General features: G+C 45.7%; 1 protein-coding gene across 4 annotated transcripts in view; it reads right to left on the bottom strand.

Annotated features, from left to right (window-relative positions):
* Positions 1-15,765, bottom strand: part of LOC122555459 (uncharacterized) — a 47,238-nt gene that overhangs the window by 30,831 nt on the left and 642 nt on the right. The gene's annotated exons all lie outside the window — the stretch shown is intronic.

Genomic DNA, 15,765 nt, shown 5'->3' with positions numbered 1-15,765 from the left:
CAATTAAGTCAACGCTCAACCTTCTTCCCGCCAATAAAAACAGCCTCAGGTCCCTCAGCCTTTCCTCTTAAGACCTTCCTTCCATACCAGGCAACATCCTGGTAAATCTCCTCTGAACCCTTTTCAAAGTTTCCACATCCTTCCAATAATGTGGTGACCAGAACTGTACGCAATACTCCAAGTGCGGCCGCACCAGAGTTTTGTACAGGTCCAGCACGATCTCATAGTTCTGGAACTCAATCCCTCTACCAATAAAAGCTAACACACTGTACACCTTCTTAACAACCCTACCAACCTGGGTGGCAACTTTGAGGGGTCTACGTACATGGACACTGAGATCTCTCTGCTCATCGACATTACCAAGAATCTTACCATTAACCCAGTACTCTGCATTCCTGTTACTCCTTCCAAACTCAAGTACCTCACACTTTTCCACATTAAACTCTACTTGTCACCTCTCCGCCCAGCTCTGCAGCTTATCTATGTCTCTCTGTAACCTACAACATCCTTTGTTACTATCCACAACTCTATCGACCTTAGTGTCATCCACAAATTTACTAACCCAACTTCTATGTCTTCATCCAGGTCATTTATATAAATTACAAACACCAGTGGACCCAAAACAGATTCTTGCATTACCCCGCTAGTAACTGAACTCCAGGATGAATATTTCCTATCAACTACCACCCTCTATCTTCTTTCAGGTAGCCAACTTCTAATCCAAACTGCTAAATCACCCTCAATCCCATGGCTCCATATTTTGTGCAGTAGCCTACCATGGGGAACCTTATCAAACGCCTTACTGAAATCCATATATACATCAACCGCTTTACCCTCACCTACCTGTTTGGACACCTTCTCAAAGAACACAATAAGGTTTGCGAGGCACAACCTATCTTTCACAAAACTGTGTTGTCTATCCCTAATCAACTTATTCATCTGTAGATGATTATAAGTCCTATCCCTTATAACCTTTTCCAACACTTTACCCATAACCAAAGTAAGGCTCACAGGTCTATAATTTCCATGATTGTCTCTACTCCCCTCCTTAAACAAGGGAACAACATTTGTTATCCTCCAGTCTTCTGGAATTATTCCTGTAGACAATGACGACATAAAGATGGAAGCCAGAGGCTTAGCAATCTCCTCCCTGGCTTCTCAGAGAATTCTAGGATAAACCCCATCCCCCCAGGGGACTTATTTATTTTTATACTTTACAGAATTGCTAACACCTCCTCCTTATGTACTCAATCCCATTCAGTCTAGTTGTCTGTATCTCAGTGTTCTCCTTGACCACATTGTTTTTTTCTAATGTGAATACTGATGAAAAATATTAATTTAGCACTTCCCCTACCTCCTCTGACTCCATGCACAACCTCCCACTACTATGCTTGCTTCATACTCTCAGGTAACATATTGATAAGGGCAGAGCGGTGGACGTGATCTATATAGACTTCAGTAAGGCATTCGACAAGGTTCCTCGTGGGAGACTGGTTAGCAAGGTTAGATCTCGTGGAATACAGAAAGAACTAGCCATTTGGATACAGAATTGGCTCAAAGGTAGAAGACAGAGGGTGGTGGTGGAATATTGTTTTTCAGACTGGAGGCCCGTGACCAGTGGAGTGCCCCAAGGATCGGTGCTGGGTCCACTACTTTTCTTCATTTATATGTATGATTTCGATGGGAGCCATAAGAGGTATAGTTAGTAAGTTTGCAGATGACACCAAAATTGGGGGTGTTGTGGACAGCGAAGAAGGTTACCTCAGATTACGAGATCTTGATGCGATGAGCCAATGGGCTGAGGAGTGGCAGATGGAGTTTTATTTAGATCAATGCGAGGTGCTGCATTTTGGGAAAGTAAATCTTAGTAGGACTTATACACTTAATGGTAAGGTCCTGGGGAGTGTTGCTGAACAAAGAGACCTTGGAGTGCAGGTTCATAGCTCCTTGAAAGTGGAGTCGCAGATAGATAGGATAGTGAAGAAGGCATTTGGTATGCTTTCTTTTATTGATCAGATTATTGAGTACAGGAGTTGGGAACACATGTTGCAGCTATACAAGACATTGGTTAGGCCACTTTTGGAATATTGCGTGCAAATCTGGTCTCCTTACTATTGGAAGGATTTTGTGAAACTTGAAAGGGTTCAGGAAAGATTTACAAGGATGTTGCCAGGGTTGGAGGATTTGAGCTAGAGGGAGAGATTGAATAGGCTGGGGCTGTTTTCCCTTGAGCGTCGGAGGCTGAGGGGTGACATTATAGAGGTTTATAGAATCATGAGAGGCATGGATAGGGTAAATGAACAAGGTCTTTTCCTTGGATTGGGAAAGTCCAGAACTAGATATAAAGGAAAAAGGCAACTTTTTCACAAAGAGGGTGGTACGTGTATGGAATGAGTTGCCAGAGGAGGTGGTGGAGGTTAGTAAAATTGCAACAATTAAAAGGCAACTGGATGGGTATATGAATAGGAAGGGTTTAGAGGAATATGGGCCAGGTGCTGGCTGGTGGGACTAGATTGGTTTGGAATATCTGATTGGCACAGATGAATTGGACTGAACGGTCTGTTTCCATGCTGTACATCTCTATGACTCTATTATGATGCAGTGATGGTATTCTGAGCAGTCTCTTAAAGGTATACTGACCACGAGACAACATAAAACATGTTGATCAAGAATCTAGCTACCTCGGCCTGAAAACAATTCAGAGACTTTGTTTCTACCACTTTTTCAGAAAGAGAGTTCCAAAGACTAAAAGCTCTGAGAGAAAAGAAAACACTCCTCATCCCGATCTTAAATGGCTGACTCCTGGTTTCTAAACAGACAGTCTTTGTTCGAGACTATCCTAGAAGAGGAGGCAAACTCTCCAACATCTGTCAACTCCCTCCCCCAAACCCCACCAAGACCTTTCAAGATATGACCTGTTTCAATCGAGTGACTTGCAGTGTGTATTGACCGAGCCTATTCAACCTTTCCTCCTAAGTCAACTGTCTCTTCCAAGTATTAGTCTAAAAAAACCTTCCCTGAAATGGTTCCAATGCATTTACATCCCTAACTCTATCATTAGCTTGTCCATTCTCCATGACACTTCTATCAATCAGAGTCCACCTCCCAATCAACGAGCACTCTCCTCTCATGCAGAATAAATGTTGGTTTCCTCCATGAATTGGTATTCTTGCAAAGTGTCCTGATAAGTACAAGATGAAAAGCTTCAACAAAATGTATCTTTCTTTCAGCAACACCTAAAGCCTGTACTGTACAACCAAACAACTATTTAAAAAAACATGATTTCTCTCTGACAAAACCATGTTGGCTCTGCCTGATTACCCTGAACTTCTCCAAGTGCCCTGTTAAATCGCCTTTAGTAACAGTTCCTAATACTTCCCTTATGACATATTAAGCTAACTGGCTGTCAGATCTTGTTTTCTCTCTCCTCCGTTTTAGAACATACAATATTTTCCAATATAGTGAAACCTTTCCCAAATCACTTTTTTTGGAAAATTGAAACCGATGCATCAACTATCTCACTAGTCAGTTCTTTTAAAACCCCAGATCAAATCCATTAGGAACAGAGCATGTCAGCCCCAGCTCTGACACTTTACTCAGTGGTGAATGCGATTTTCCCCAAATTCCTTTTTCCCTACCATTTCCTGATTTATTGCTGCTTCCGAGCTCTACAGCAAGGAATGATGCAAATACTTGCTCAATTCATCTGCTATCTGTTATCAATTCTCCCATCTCACTTTTTATAGAACAATGTTCATTTTGTTAACTCTTTGTTAAATATTTATTGAAACTCTTCATAACTATTTTTATATTTTTGTCTTGTTTTCGCTCATACTTTAATTTTTCCTTCCTTATTAATTCTTTAGTCATTCTTTGATTTTTAAGAAAAATTCTGCCCAAACTTTACACAAATTTGTGTTTTTTCTTTTATTCTGATACTAACTTTAACATTTCTAGTTAACCCCAGATGGTGGGCCCTCCCCTGGGAATTTTTTTTCATTAGAAGGATCTATTCTGCATATTTTGAAATATCCCCTTAAATATCAGTCACTGAATCTCAAGTGACCTATCCTTTGACCTAATTTGCCAGTTCACTTTAGTCCGTTCTGCTTTCATGCCCTCATCATCATCACTTAAGTTTAAAATACTAGCCTTGGATCCACTCCTCAAACCAAATGGAAAATTCAAGCGCTCCTGCTCCTTGGATGCTGCCTGACTGGCTGTCTTTTCCAGCACCACATTCTTTGACTCTGCTCTCCAGCATCTGCAATCCTCATTTTCCCCTCCCTGAGGATCAGTCACCTGAATCTTCTCAAAACTGTTTTCTATGGAATTATGAAACAAAAACAGAAATTGCTGGGGAAACTCAGCAGCATTTGTAAGAGAAAACAGAGTTAATGTTTTCAGTCCAGTGACCCTTCTTCAGAAATTATGCTTTTGAAAGAAGGGGACCATAACTTTACATGCTGTTCCTCATGTGCTCTCACCAGCAGCCGGTACAACTGTGGCAAAACAATCCCAATGTTTACATTCCATTTCCCTGTAATAAATATTCCCTTTGCCATTCTAATCACTTACGACCCCTCTGTACTTCAATAGAGAGAAATTGCAGAATTCTGAAATAATTCACTACTTCTTTTTATTCTTCCTTCCAACATGGACAACATCCCACTTTCCCACATTATACTGCATCAACCACTCACTCACTGTCTATCCCTGTCTGCCACCTCCTTGTGTCTTCCTCAGACACACACTTTCACAACTATCTGTTGATTAGTAAACAGGTATAGCAACTGGACATTTGGTCCCCATGTCAAAGCCATTCAAGCCCAGTTAAATAATCCTCAGCCCTGCACTGAACTGTGAGAACAAAGTTCCATGTGATTCTGAGGCCAGCTGATTCTTAAGAGTCCTTGAGGATGAGACCTTGCACCGATATAGCCTATTGCAGTAAGGGATAAAACTGTCAGCATCCACCTCCTGAGGACAGCCCAGGATGGATAGTAACTGCTACATTGGTCAGCCTGAGGGTAATGAGGATAACCATGGGGTTTGGTATATCAAATAAAGAACAAATAAATTACCCCATTGACTCACTGTTAAGGTGCATGGGGAGGCGGGTGTGGGGCTTTGCCTGAGCACCACATCACAGTGTGGCAAATGCGCCCACTGCCTCTGATGCTGTGTGTCTAATATTCAGTGACAACAGAAAGCCAACACTGGCTGAGTTTGTAGTTAAAAATCACAATACCAGATTATAGTCCAACAGATTTATTTGGAAGTACAAGTTTTCAGAGCACTGCTCCTTCGTCGGGTAGCTAGTGGAGCAGGATCATAGGACACAGAATGTATAGCAAAAGATCATAGTATCATACAACTGATGCGATACATTGAACAAACTGAGATTGCTGTTAAGTCTTTCATCTTTTAGAATGGGTTGAAGGTTTAAATTTATTAATATTTAAATCCCAGAACTTCTTTCAAGTCACATTCCCAAGAAAACTTAAGGTTTTATATAAAAAAAAGTGACATCTCAGTTCAGACAGTGCATTAAAAGTGTAAGGAAAGAGTCTGTCTGTATTCCAATCTTAGAACATAGAAGAATACAGCGCAGTACAGGCCTTCGGCCCTCGATGTTGCGCCGATCCAAGCCCACCTAATCTACACTAGCCCACTATCCTCCATATGCCTATCCAATGTCCGCTTAAATGCCCATACTGAGGGAGAGTCCACCACTGCTACTGGCAGGGCATTCCATGAACTCACGACTCGCTGAGTAAAGAACCTAGCCCTAACATCTGTCCTATACCTACCCCCCCTTAATTTAAAGCTATGCCCCCTTGTAATAGCTGACTCCATACGTGGAAAAAGATTCTCACTGTCGACCCTATCTAAACCCTAATCATCTTGTACACCTCTATCAAGTCACCCCTAAACCTTCTTTTCTCCAATGAAAACAACCCCAAGTGCCTCAGCCTTTCCTCATACGATCTTCCTACCATACCAGGCAACATCCTGGTAAACCTCCTCTGCACCCGTTCCAGTGCCTCCACATCCTTCCTATAATATGGCGACCAAAACTGCACACAATACTCCAGATGCGGCCGCACCAGAGTCTTATACAACTGCAACATGATCTCAGGACTCCGGAACTCAATTCCTCTACCAATAAAAGCCAGTACGCCATATGCCTTCTTCACCGCACTATTTACCTGGGTGGCAACTTTCAAAGATTTGTGTACATGGACACCAAGATCCCTCTGCTCATCCACACTACCAAGTGTGAGGTGATTCACTCTTACCAAAGTGAATCACCTCACACTTAGCTACATTGAACTCCATTTGCCACCTTTCTGCCCAGTTCTGCAGCTTATCTATATCCCGCTGTAACCTGCCATATCCTTCCTCACTGTCTACAACTCCTCCGACTTTCGTATCATCCGCAAACTTGCTCACCCAGCCTTCTAACCCCTCCTCCAGGTCATTTATAAAAATGACAAACAGCAATGGTCCCAAAACAGATCCTTGCGGAACACCACTAGTGAAGGCACTCCAAGATGAACCTTTGCCATCAACTACTACCCTCTGTCTTGAGTCAGACAGGTTCTGTTTACAAAGTAGGAATTTATAAAATGCCTCATGGACTGACTGCCCACAGATTGTGTGCTTTCTTAACAAAATGGAACATATCTGCAAATACAATTCTTCACATGCAAATTCATCCCATAGATTTATATGTCTTGGAAATGTGACTTGGAAGTAGTTCTGAGATTTACAAATTAATAAACTGAAACCTGCAACCCATTTGAAAGATGAAAGACTTAACAGCAATCTAGGTTTATTCAATACATTGCATTAGTTGTATGATACTATAATCCTTTGCCATAAATTCTGTGCCCTATGATCCTGTTCCACGAGCGACCTGACAAAGGAGCAGCACTCCAAAAGCTTGTTCTTCCAAACAAACCGTTGGACTCTCACCTAGTGTTGTGGTATTTTTAACTTTGTCCAACCCAGGCCAACGCTGGCACCTCCACATCATGAGTGTAGTCACCAGGACCTGGGGGACTTTTATACATTGACACATTACCAAGGGGCAAACATTCCACTTGGCTTTTCCTCCTGTAAAATGGTTAGAATTCAGCCAGTCAGAAGTCTTTTATATGTTTTGCTAGTTTTTGGTTAAAAGTGATTTGTGAATTATTTGGGTCATGGTGGAGCTTAAGTGATTGTGTTCAGATTGTGAAATTAACAAGTTAAAATCTGACTGAGTCAGTGTCAGCTCATGAACTGTAGATGGCAGTCTCACATAAACTTGGTAAAAACACTAAACAACTACAGATCGTAGAATCCCGACTCTGCAGAAAGAGGCTATTCTGCCCATCAAATCTACATCAATCCTACAAAAATTATCGTACTCACCCTACCATATCCCTGTTTTTCCCATGGCCAATCACTTAACCTGCACATCTTTGGACTTGGGTGGAAACAAGAGGACCCAAAGGAAACCCACACAGACATGAATGTACAAACTCCACATACTCACCTGAGGCTGGAATTGAACACAGGACCCTGGTACTATGAGGCAGCAGTGCTAACACTTAGCCACCCCTAACGTGAAACATTAACCCTGGCTTTCTCTCCACAGATGCTGCCAGACCTGCTGAGTTTCCTAAACATTTTCTGTTATTGTGGTTCTGTTCGCCGAGCTGGAAGTTTTTGTTGCAAACGTTTCGTCCCCTGGCTAGGCGACATCATCAGTGCTTGGGAGCCTCCTGCGAAGCGCTTCTTTGATGTTTCCTCCGGTGTTTATAGTGGTCTGTCCCTGCCGCTTCCGGTTGTCAGTTTCAGCTGTCTGCTGCAGTGGTTGGTATATTGGGTCCAGGTCGATGTGTTTGTTGATGGAGTTTGTGGATGAATGCCATGCCTCTAGGAATTCCCTGGCTGTTCTCTGTCTGGCTTGCCCTATGATAGTAGTGTTGTCCCAGTCGAATTCATGTTGCTTGTTGTCTGCGTGTGTGGCTACTAAGGATAGCTGGTCGTGTCGTTTCGTGGCTAGTTGATGTTCATGTATGCGGATTGTTATGCGGATGCAAAAAGAAGAAGAGGAACACCTATACAAGGTATTCGCCAAAAACGGATACCCGCGCAACATCATCAGCAGATGCCTAAGAGAAAGACCACAGAACAAGGACATACCACAACCAAAAGGGCTAGCCACACTACCATACATCAGGAGCATCTCGGAACTGACTGCCAGACTACTGCGACCCCTAGGACTCATAACGGCACACAAACCAACAGCCACGCTCAGACAACAACTCACCAGAACGAAGGACCCGATACCCAACATGAGCAAGACGAATGTAGTGTACAAAATACCATGCAAGGACTGCACTAATCACTATATAGGACAAACAGGAAGACAGCTAACAATCCGCATACATGAACATCAACTAGCCACGAAACGACACGACCAGCTATCCTTAGTAGCCACACACGCAGACAACAAGCAACATGAATTCGACTGGGACAACACTTCTATCATGGGGCAAGCCAGACAGAGAACAGCCAGGGAATTCCTAGAGGCATGGCATTCATCCACAAACTCCATCAACAAACACATCGACCTGGACCCAATATACCAACCACTACAGCGGACCGCTGAAACTGACAACCGGAAGCGGCAGGGACAGACCACTATAAACACCAGAGGAAACATCAAAGAAGTGCTTCGCAGGAGGCTCCCAAGCACTGATGATGTCGCCTAGCCAGGGGACGAAACGTTTGCAACAAAAACTTCCAGCTCGGCGAACAGAACCACAACAACGAGCACCCGAGCTACAAATCTTCGCACAAATTTTCTGTTATGTTTCATATAAACTTGGAGAAAGTGAGGACTGCAGATGCTGGAGATCAGAGCTGAAAATGTGTTGCTGGAAAAGCGCAGGTCAGGCAGCATCCAAGGAGCAGGAGAATCGACCTTTCGGGCATGAGCCCTTCTTCAGGAATGAGGAAAGTGTGCCAAGCAGGCTAAGATAAAAGGTAGGGAGGATGGACTTGGGGGAGGGGCATTGGAAATGCGATAGGTAGAAGGAGGTTAAGATGAGGGTGATAGGCCGGAGTGGGGGTGGGGGCGGAGAGGTCAGGAAGAAGATTGCAGGTTAGGAAGATGGTGCTGAGTTCGAGAGTTGGGACTGAGACAAGGTGGGGGGAGGGGAAATGAGGAAACTGGAGAAGTCTGAGTTCATCCCTTGTGGTTGGAGGGTTCCTAGGCGGAAGATGAGGCGCTCTTCCTCCAGCCGTCGTGTTGCTATGGTCTGGCAATGGAGGAGTCCAAGGACCTGCATGTCCTTGGTGGAGTGGGAGGGGGAGTTGAAGTGTTGAGCCATGGGGTGGTTGGGTTGGTTGGTCCGGGTGTCCCAGAGGTGTTCTCTGAAACGTTCCACAAGTAGGCGGCCTGTCTCCCCAATATAGAGGAGGACACATCGGATGCAGTAAATGTTTGTGGAGGTGCAGGTGAATTTGTGGCGGATATGGAAGGATCCCTTGGGGCCTTGGAGGGATGTAAGGGGGGAGGTGTGGGCGCAAGTTTTGCATTTCTTGCGGTTGCAAGGTAAGGAGCCGGGAGTGGAGGTTAGGTTGGTGGGGGGTGTGGACCTGACGAGGGAGTCACGGAGGGAGTAGTCTTTTCGAAACGCTGATAGGGGAGGGGAGGGAAATATATCCCTGGTGGTGGGGACCGTTTGGAGGTGGCGGAAATGACGACGGATGATACGATGTATATGGAGGTTGGTGGGGTGGAAGATGAGGACCAGTGGTGTTCTGTCCTGGTGGCGATTGGAGGGGCAGGGCTCAAGGGCGGAGGAGCGGGAAGTGGAGGAGATGCGGTGGAGAGCATCATCGATCACGTCTGGGGGAAATTGCGGGTCTTTGAAGAAGGAGGCCATCTGGGTTGTTCGGTATTGGAACTGGTCCTCCAGGGAGTAGAAGCGGCGGAGACGAAGGAATTGGGAATATGGGATGGCGTTTTTACAGGGGGCAGGGTGGGTGGAGGTGTAGTCTAGGTGGCTGTGGGAGTTGGTCGGTTTATAGTAAATGTCCGTGTTGATTCGGTCGCCCGAGATAGAAATGGAGAGGTCTAGGAAGGGGAGGGAGGAGTCTGAGACGGTCCAGGTAAATTTGAGGTCGGGGTGGAAGGTGTTGGTAAAGTGGATGAACTGTTCAACCTCCTCGTGGGAGCACGAGGCAGCGCCGATACAGCCATCGATGTAGCGGAGGAAAAGGTGGGGATGGTGCCAGTGTAGCTGCGGAAGATGGACTGTTCCACATAATCTACGAAGAGGCAGGCATAGCTGGGGCCCATGCAGGTGCACATGGCTACTCCTTTGGTTTGGAGGAAGTGGGAGGATTGGAAAGAGAAGTTGTTCAGAGTGAGGACCAGTTCAGTCAGTCGAAGTAGGGTGTCAGTGGAAGGGTACTGGTTGGTAATGGGAAAGGAAGAAGCGGAGGGCTTGGAGTCCTTCGTAATGGGGGATGGAGGTATACAGGAACTGGATGTCCATGGTGAAGATAAGGCGTTGGGGACCGGGGAAGCGAAAATCATGGAGGAGGCGGAGGGCGTGGGTGGTGTCCCAAACGTAGGTTGGGAGTTCTTGGACTAAGGGGGACAGGACTGTGTCAAGGTATGCAGAGATGAGTTCGGTGGGGCAAGAGCAGGCTGAGACAATGGGTCAGCCGGGGCAGTCAGGTTTGTGGATTTTGGGCAGGAGGTAGAAACGGGCGGTGCAGTTTGTGGGACTATGAGGTTGGAGGCAGTGGATGGGAGATCCCCTGAGGTGATGAGGTTATGGATGGTCTGGGAGATGATGGTTTGGTGGTGGGGTCATGGTCAAGGGAGCAGTAGGAGGAGGTGTCCGCGAGCTGGCGTAAGCCCAACCAACCCAACCAGCCCGTGGCTCAACACTTCAACTCCCCCTCCCACTCCACCAAGGACATGCAGGACTCCTCCATCGCCAGACCATAGCAACACGACGGCTGGAGGAAGAGCGCCTCATCTTCCGCCTAGGAACCCTCCAATCACAAGGGATGAACTCAGATTTCTCCAGTTTCCTCATTTCCCCTCCCCCCACATTGTCATGTCCCAACCCTCGAACTCAGCACCACCTTCCTAACCAGCAATCTTCTTCCTGACCTCTCCGCCCCCACCCCCACTCCAGCCTATCACCCTCACCTTAACCTCCTTCCACCTATCGCATTTCCAATGCCCCTCCCCCAAGTCCGTCCTCCCTACCTTTTATCTTAGCCTGCTTGGCACACTTTCCTCATTCCTGAAGAAGGACTCATGCCCGAAAGGTCGATTCTCCTGCTCCTTGGATGCTGCCTGACCTGCTGCGCTTTTCCAGCAACACATTTTCAGCTCATATAAACTTGGGTTTGCTTCAGTTACACACAGAAAAGGGATTCAATCTAAATAAGGTAGTTAAGATATAAAGAGGATCTGAGAAGTGGGGGGTGGGATACAGAGAAACTATTTCCTGTTATCACAGGAATCCAGATCAAAAAGCCACAACTTTCAAATCAGCAAGACCGTGCTCACACAATGGGCTGTAGGAACTTGGAACACTCTCCCTGAGAATGTGAGACTCCCAGAGGGCAGCTGGAGCTTCTAAGACTGAGATTGAAAGGTTTCAGAGTCAAAGAGCTGTACAGCATGGAAACAGACCCTTCGATCCAACTTGTATATGCCAACCAGATATCCTAATCTAATCTAATTCCATTTGCCAAGACTTGGCCCATAACTCTCTAAACACTTCCCATTCATATACCCAGCCAAATGCGTTTTAAGTGTTGTAATTGTATCATGGTATCATAGAGATGTACAGCATGTAAACAGACCCTCCGGTCCAACTCATTCATGCTGACCAGATATCTCAACCCAATCTAGTCCCATTTGCCAGCACTTGGCCCATATCCCTTTAAACTATTTCTGTTCATATAACCATCCAGATGCCATTTGAATGTTGCAATTGTATCAGCCCCCACCACTTTCTCTGGCAAGTCATTCCTGCATGCACCACCCTCTGTGTGAAAAAGTTGCCCTTTAGGTCTCTTAAATATTTCCCCTCTCACCCTAAACCTATGTCCTCTAGTTCTGGACTCCCCCACCCCAGGGAAAAGACCTTGTCTATTTATACTATCCAAGCCCCTCATGATTTTATAGACCTCTATAAAGTCACCCCTCAGCCTCCAATACGCCACGGAAAACAGCCCCAGCCTACTCAGCCTCTCCCAATAGCTCCTTTCTGTTGGTCAGGATGTAGACAGATTGGGAGTAAAAATAAGTGGTTGAAGTTACAGTACAGACCAACAGGAATCTGAATAAACAGCATAACAGGTTCCAGGGGCTGAATGGCCTCCAATCTCCCTTGCTCCAGTCTGTATAGAGCTGGCCAATCAGGAATCACCAAGCTTAAGGGCAGGGTTTTCTCCAACAAGCGACGGTGAAATGGTTTCGGAAATACATAGAGAAGGAAACAATCAAACTTTCAACGTCAGGATACAATTTCCAAAATTTCCTCTTGGGGTTTAGATGGTGAGTCATGAATCTTTCTAACAAGTGTGATCACCTCATCTCCATGCATTTGCATCTCATTTTGAATTAATTCCACTTCATTTCTGTGCAGTTCCCTGTTCTCTGGTTCTTCCAACAGAAATAGGCAGTGCCAATCAATGACCCCCACAACGAGTTGGAGTGGATTCCTGGCATCTGCAGCTCACTGCACAATCCCCTGGGTCTTTCAAACAACTCTGCCCTCACTGCCCTGTCCCTGCCTACCCCATGGATATTTTCATCCTTCACCCTTTGCCTACAGACAGCATTGTTGGCAAATCACCAGCTTCACCATATAGAGTCATAGAGATGTGCAGGACAGCAACAGACCCTTCTGTCCAACTCTTCCATGCCGACCAGATACCCCAACCTAATCTAGTCCCACTTGCCAGCACCTGGCCCATATCTCTCCATACCCTCTTAATCATTTACCATCCAGATACATTTCAAATGCTGCAATTGTACCAGCCTCCACCACTTCCTCTGGCACCTCATTCTATACATGCACCACCCTCTTTGTGAAAATGTTGCCCCTTAGGTCTCTTTTATATCTTTCCCCACTCACCCTAAACCTATGCCCTCTAGTTCTGGACTCCCCCACTCCAGGAAAACAACTTTGTCTATTTATCCCGTCCATGTCCTTCATGATTTTATAAACCTCTATAAGGTCACTCCTCAGCCTCCGATGCTCAAGGGAAAACAGCCCCAGCCTATTCAACCTCTCCCTATAGCTCAAATCCTTCAACCCTGGCAATATCCTTCTAAATCATTTCTGAACCCTTTCAAGTATCACAACACCCTTCCAATAGGAAGGAGACCAGAACTGCAAGCAACAGTGCTCCCAAGCACTGAGGATGTCACCTCAACAGGGAACGAAACGTCTGCAACACAAATTCCCAGCTCGGCGAACAGAACCACAACAACGAGCACCTGAGCTACAAATCTTCGCACAAACTTTGCAAGCAATATTCTAAAAGTGGCCTAACAAAATTCCTGTACAGCTGCAACATGACATCCCAACTCTGACCAATAAAGGAAAGCATACCAAATGCCTTCTTCACTATCCTATCTACCTGCGACTCGAATTTCAAGAAGCTGTGAACTTGCACTGCAAGATCTCTTTGTTCAGCAACACTCCCCAGGCCCTTACAATTAAATGTATAAGTCCTGCTAAGATTTGCTTTCCCAAAATGCAACACCTTGCATTTATCTAACTTAAACTCCATCTGCCACTCCTCAGCCCATTGGCCCATCTGGTCAAGATCCTGTTGTAATCTGAGGTAACCTTCTTTGCTGTCGACTACACCTCCAATTTTGGTGTCATCTGCAAACTTACTAACTATAACTCCTATGTTCACATCCAAATCATTCACATAAATGACGAAAAGTAGTGGACCCAGCATCGATCCGTGTGGCACTCCACTGGTCACAGGCCTCCAGTCTGAAAAACAACCCTTCACTGTTACACTCTGTTTTCTACCTTTGAGCCAGTTCTGTATCCAAACGGCTAGTTCTCCCTGTATTCCATGAGATCTAACCTTGCTAAACAGTGTCCCATGGGGAACCTTGTCGAACACCTTACTGAAGTCCATATAGTTCACTTCTCCCACTCTGCCCTCATCAATCCTCGCTGTTACTTCTTCAAAAACCTCAAACAACTTTGAGAGATATAATTGCATACGCACAAAGCCATGTTGACTATCTCTAATCTGTCCTTGCCTTTCCAAATACGTGTAAATCCTGTCCTTTAGGATTCCCTCCAACAACTTGTGCACCACTGACATCAGGCTCACCGGTCTATCATTCCTTGTCCTTACCACCTTTCTTCTTCATAGCTGTCTCCTGGGCCTCCTGTCACTGGTTCAGCCTCTCCAGCTTCGCTCTGGAGCTCAAGGTTACCCACCACTGACATGTTTCCGCCAGGTCACTGCACACACAGGAACCCACAAAAACATTCCCCCTGTATGACACAGCAGGCATCTTGTAGCTCAGTGGTTAGCTGAGGGTGGCATGGTGGCTCAGGGACCCAGATTCAATTCCAGCCTCAGGTGACTGTGTGGAGTCTGCACATTCTCCTAGTGCTGGTTTCCTCTGGTGCTTCAGTTTCCTCCCACAGTCCAAAGATATGCAGGTTAAGTGGATTGGCTACGTTGAATTGTTCTGGGATGTGCAGGATAGATGGGTTAGCAATGGGAAATGCAGGGTTACAAGTATGGGTGGGTCTAGATGGCTTACTCTTCTGAGGGTTGGTGTGACTCAATGGGCTGAATGGCATGCTTCCAAACTGTCAGGATTCTACGATTCTTGTGGATCTGCTGCCACCCTCTATGACATATATTTGTTGTTCAGTGAGACGGAGGAGGCAGGAGCTTGTTAAAGTCGAGAGTGTGGTGCTGCAAAAGCACAGCAGGTCAGACAGCATCTGAGGAGCAGGAGAATTGATGTTTTGGGCACAAGCCCTTCATCAGGAATCAGGTAAAAACAATGATTACAGATGCTGGAAACCAGATTCTGGATTAGAGTGGTGCTGGAAAAGCACAGCAGTTCAGGCAGCATCCGAGGAGCAGGAAAATCGACGTTTCGGGCAAAAGCCCTTCATCAGGAACACAGGCAGAAATCCTGAAGGGGGCCATCACCATTCCTGATGAAGAGCCTTGCCCAAAACGCCAATTCTCCTGCTCCATGGATACTGCCTGGCCTGCTGTGCTTTTCCAGCACCACACTCTCAACTCTGATCTCTAGTATGTGCAATCCTCAATTTCTCCTAGGAGCTTGTTATAGTTCAGTGTGTAATGGAATGGATATGGCTTTGTATGATACCAGCACTCTCACTGCTTCAGCTTTGAGCAAATGGACACATCTGCACATCAACTGGGTCCAGTCCCTATTGAGGTCCAGGGGCACATGGTTCTGACACTGTGGGAGGGTGGGCAGGCCATGGTCACTCCACCAATTGAGTGTGACTGGTCTGAGGATCACAGGCACTCTTTAAAAACCTACTTTTGCCATGGTATCTGCACTAATATCTCCTTATGTGAATTGATATCAAGATTTGGTTGATAATATCCCTGTGAAGTGCCACAGATGTGAGTTGCAGCATACTGAGGAATGCAGCACACTCTTATGACAAGGTTCTGTATCCACATCTGTAC

The sequence above is a fragment of the Chiloscyllium plagiosum genome, unplaced genomic scaffold (assembly GCF_037043375.1).
Source record: "Chiloscyllium plagiosum isolate Xiang-an unplaced genomic scaffold, Cpla_swu_hap1 HiC_scaffold_8, whole genome shotgun sequence".
NCBI classification, from domain to species: domain Eukaryota; kingdom Metazoa; phylum Chordata; class Chondrichthyes; order Orectolobiformes; family Hemiscylliidae; genus Chiloscyllium; species Chiloscyllium plagiosum.
The sequence above is the reverse complement of the archived record's forward strand: the minus strand, read 5'-3'. Positions and strand labels throughout refer to the sequence as shown.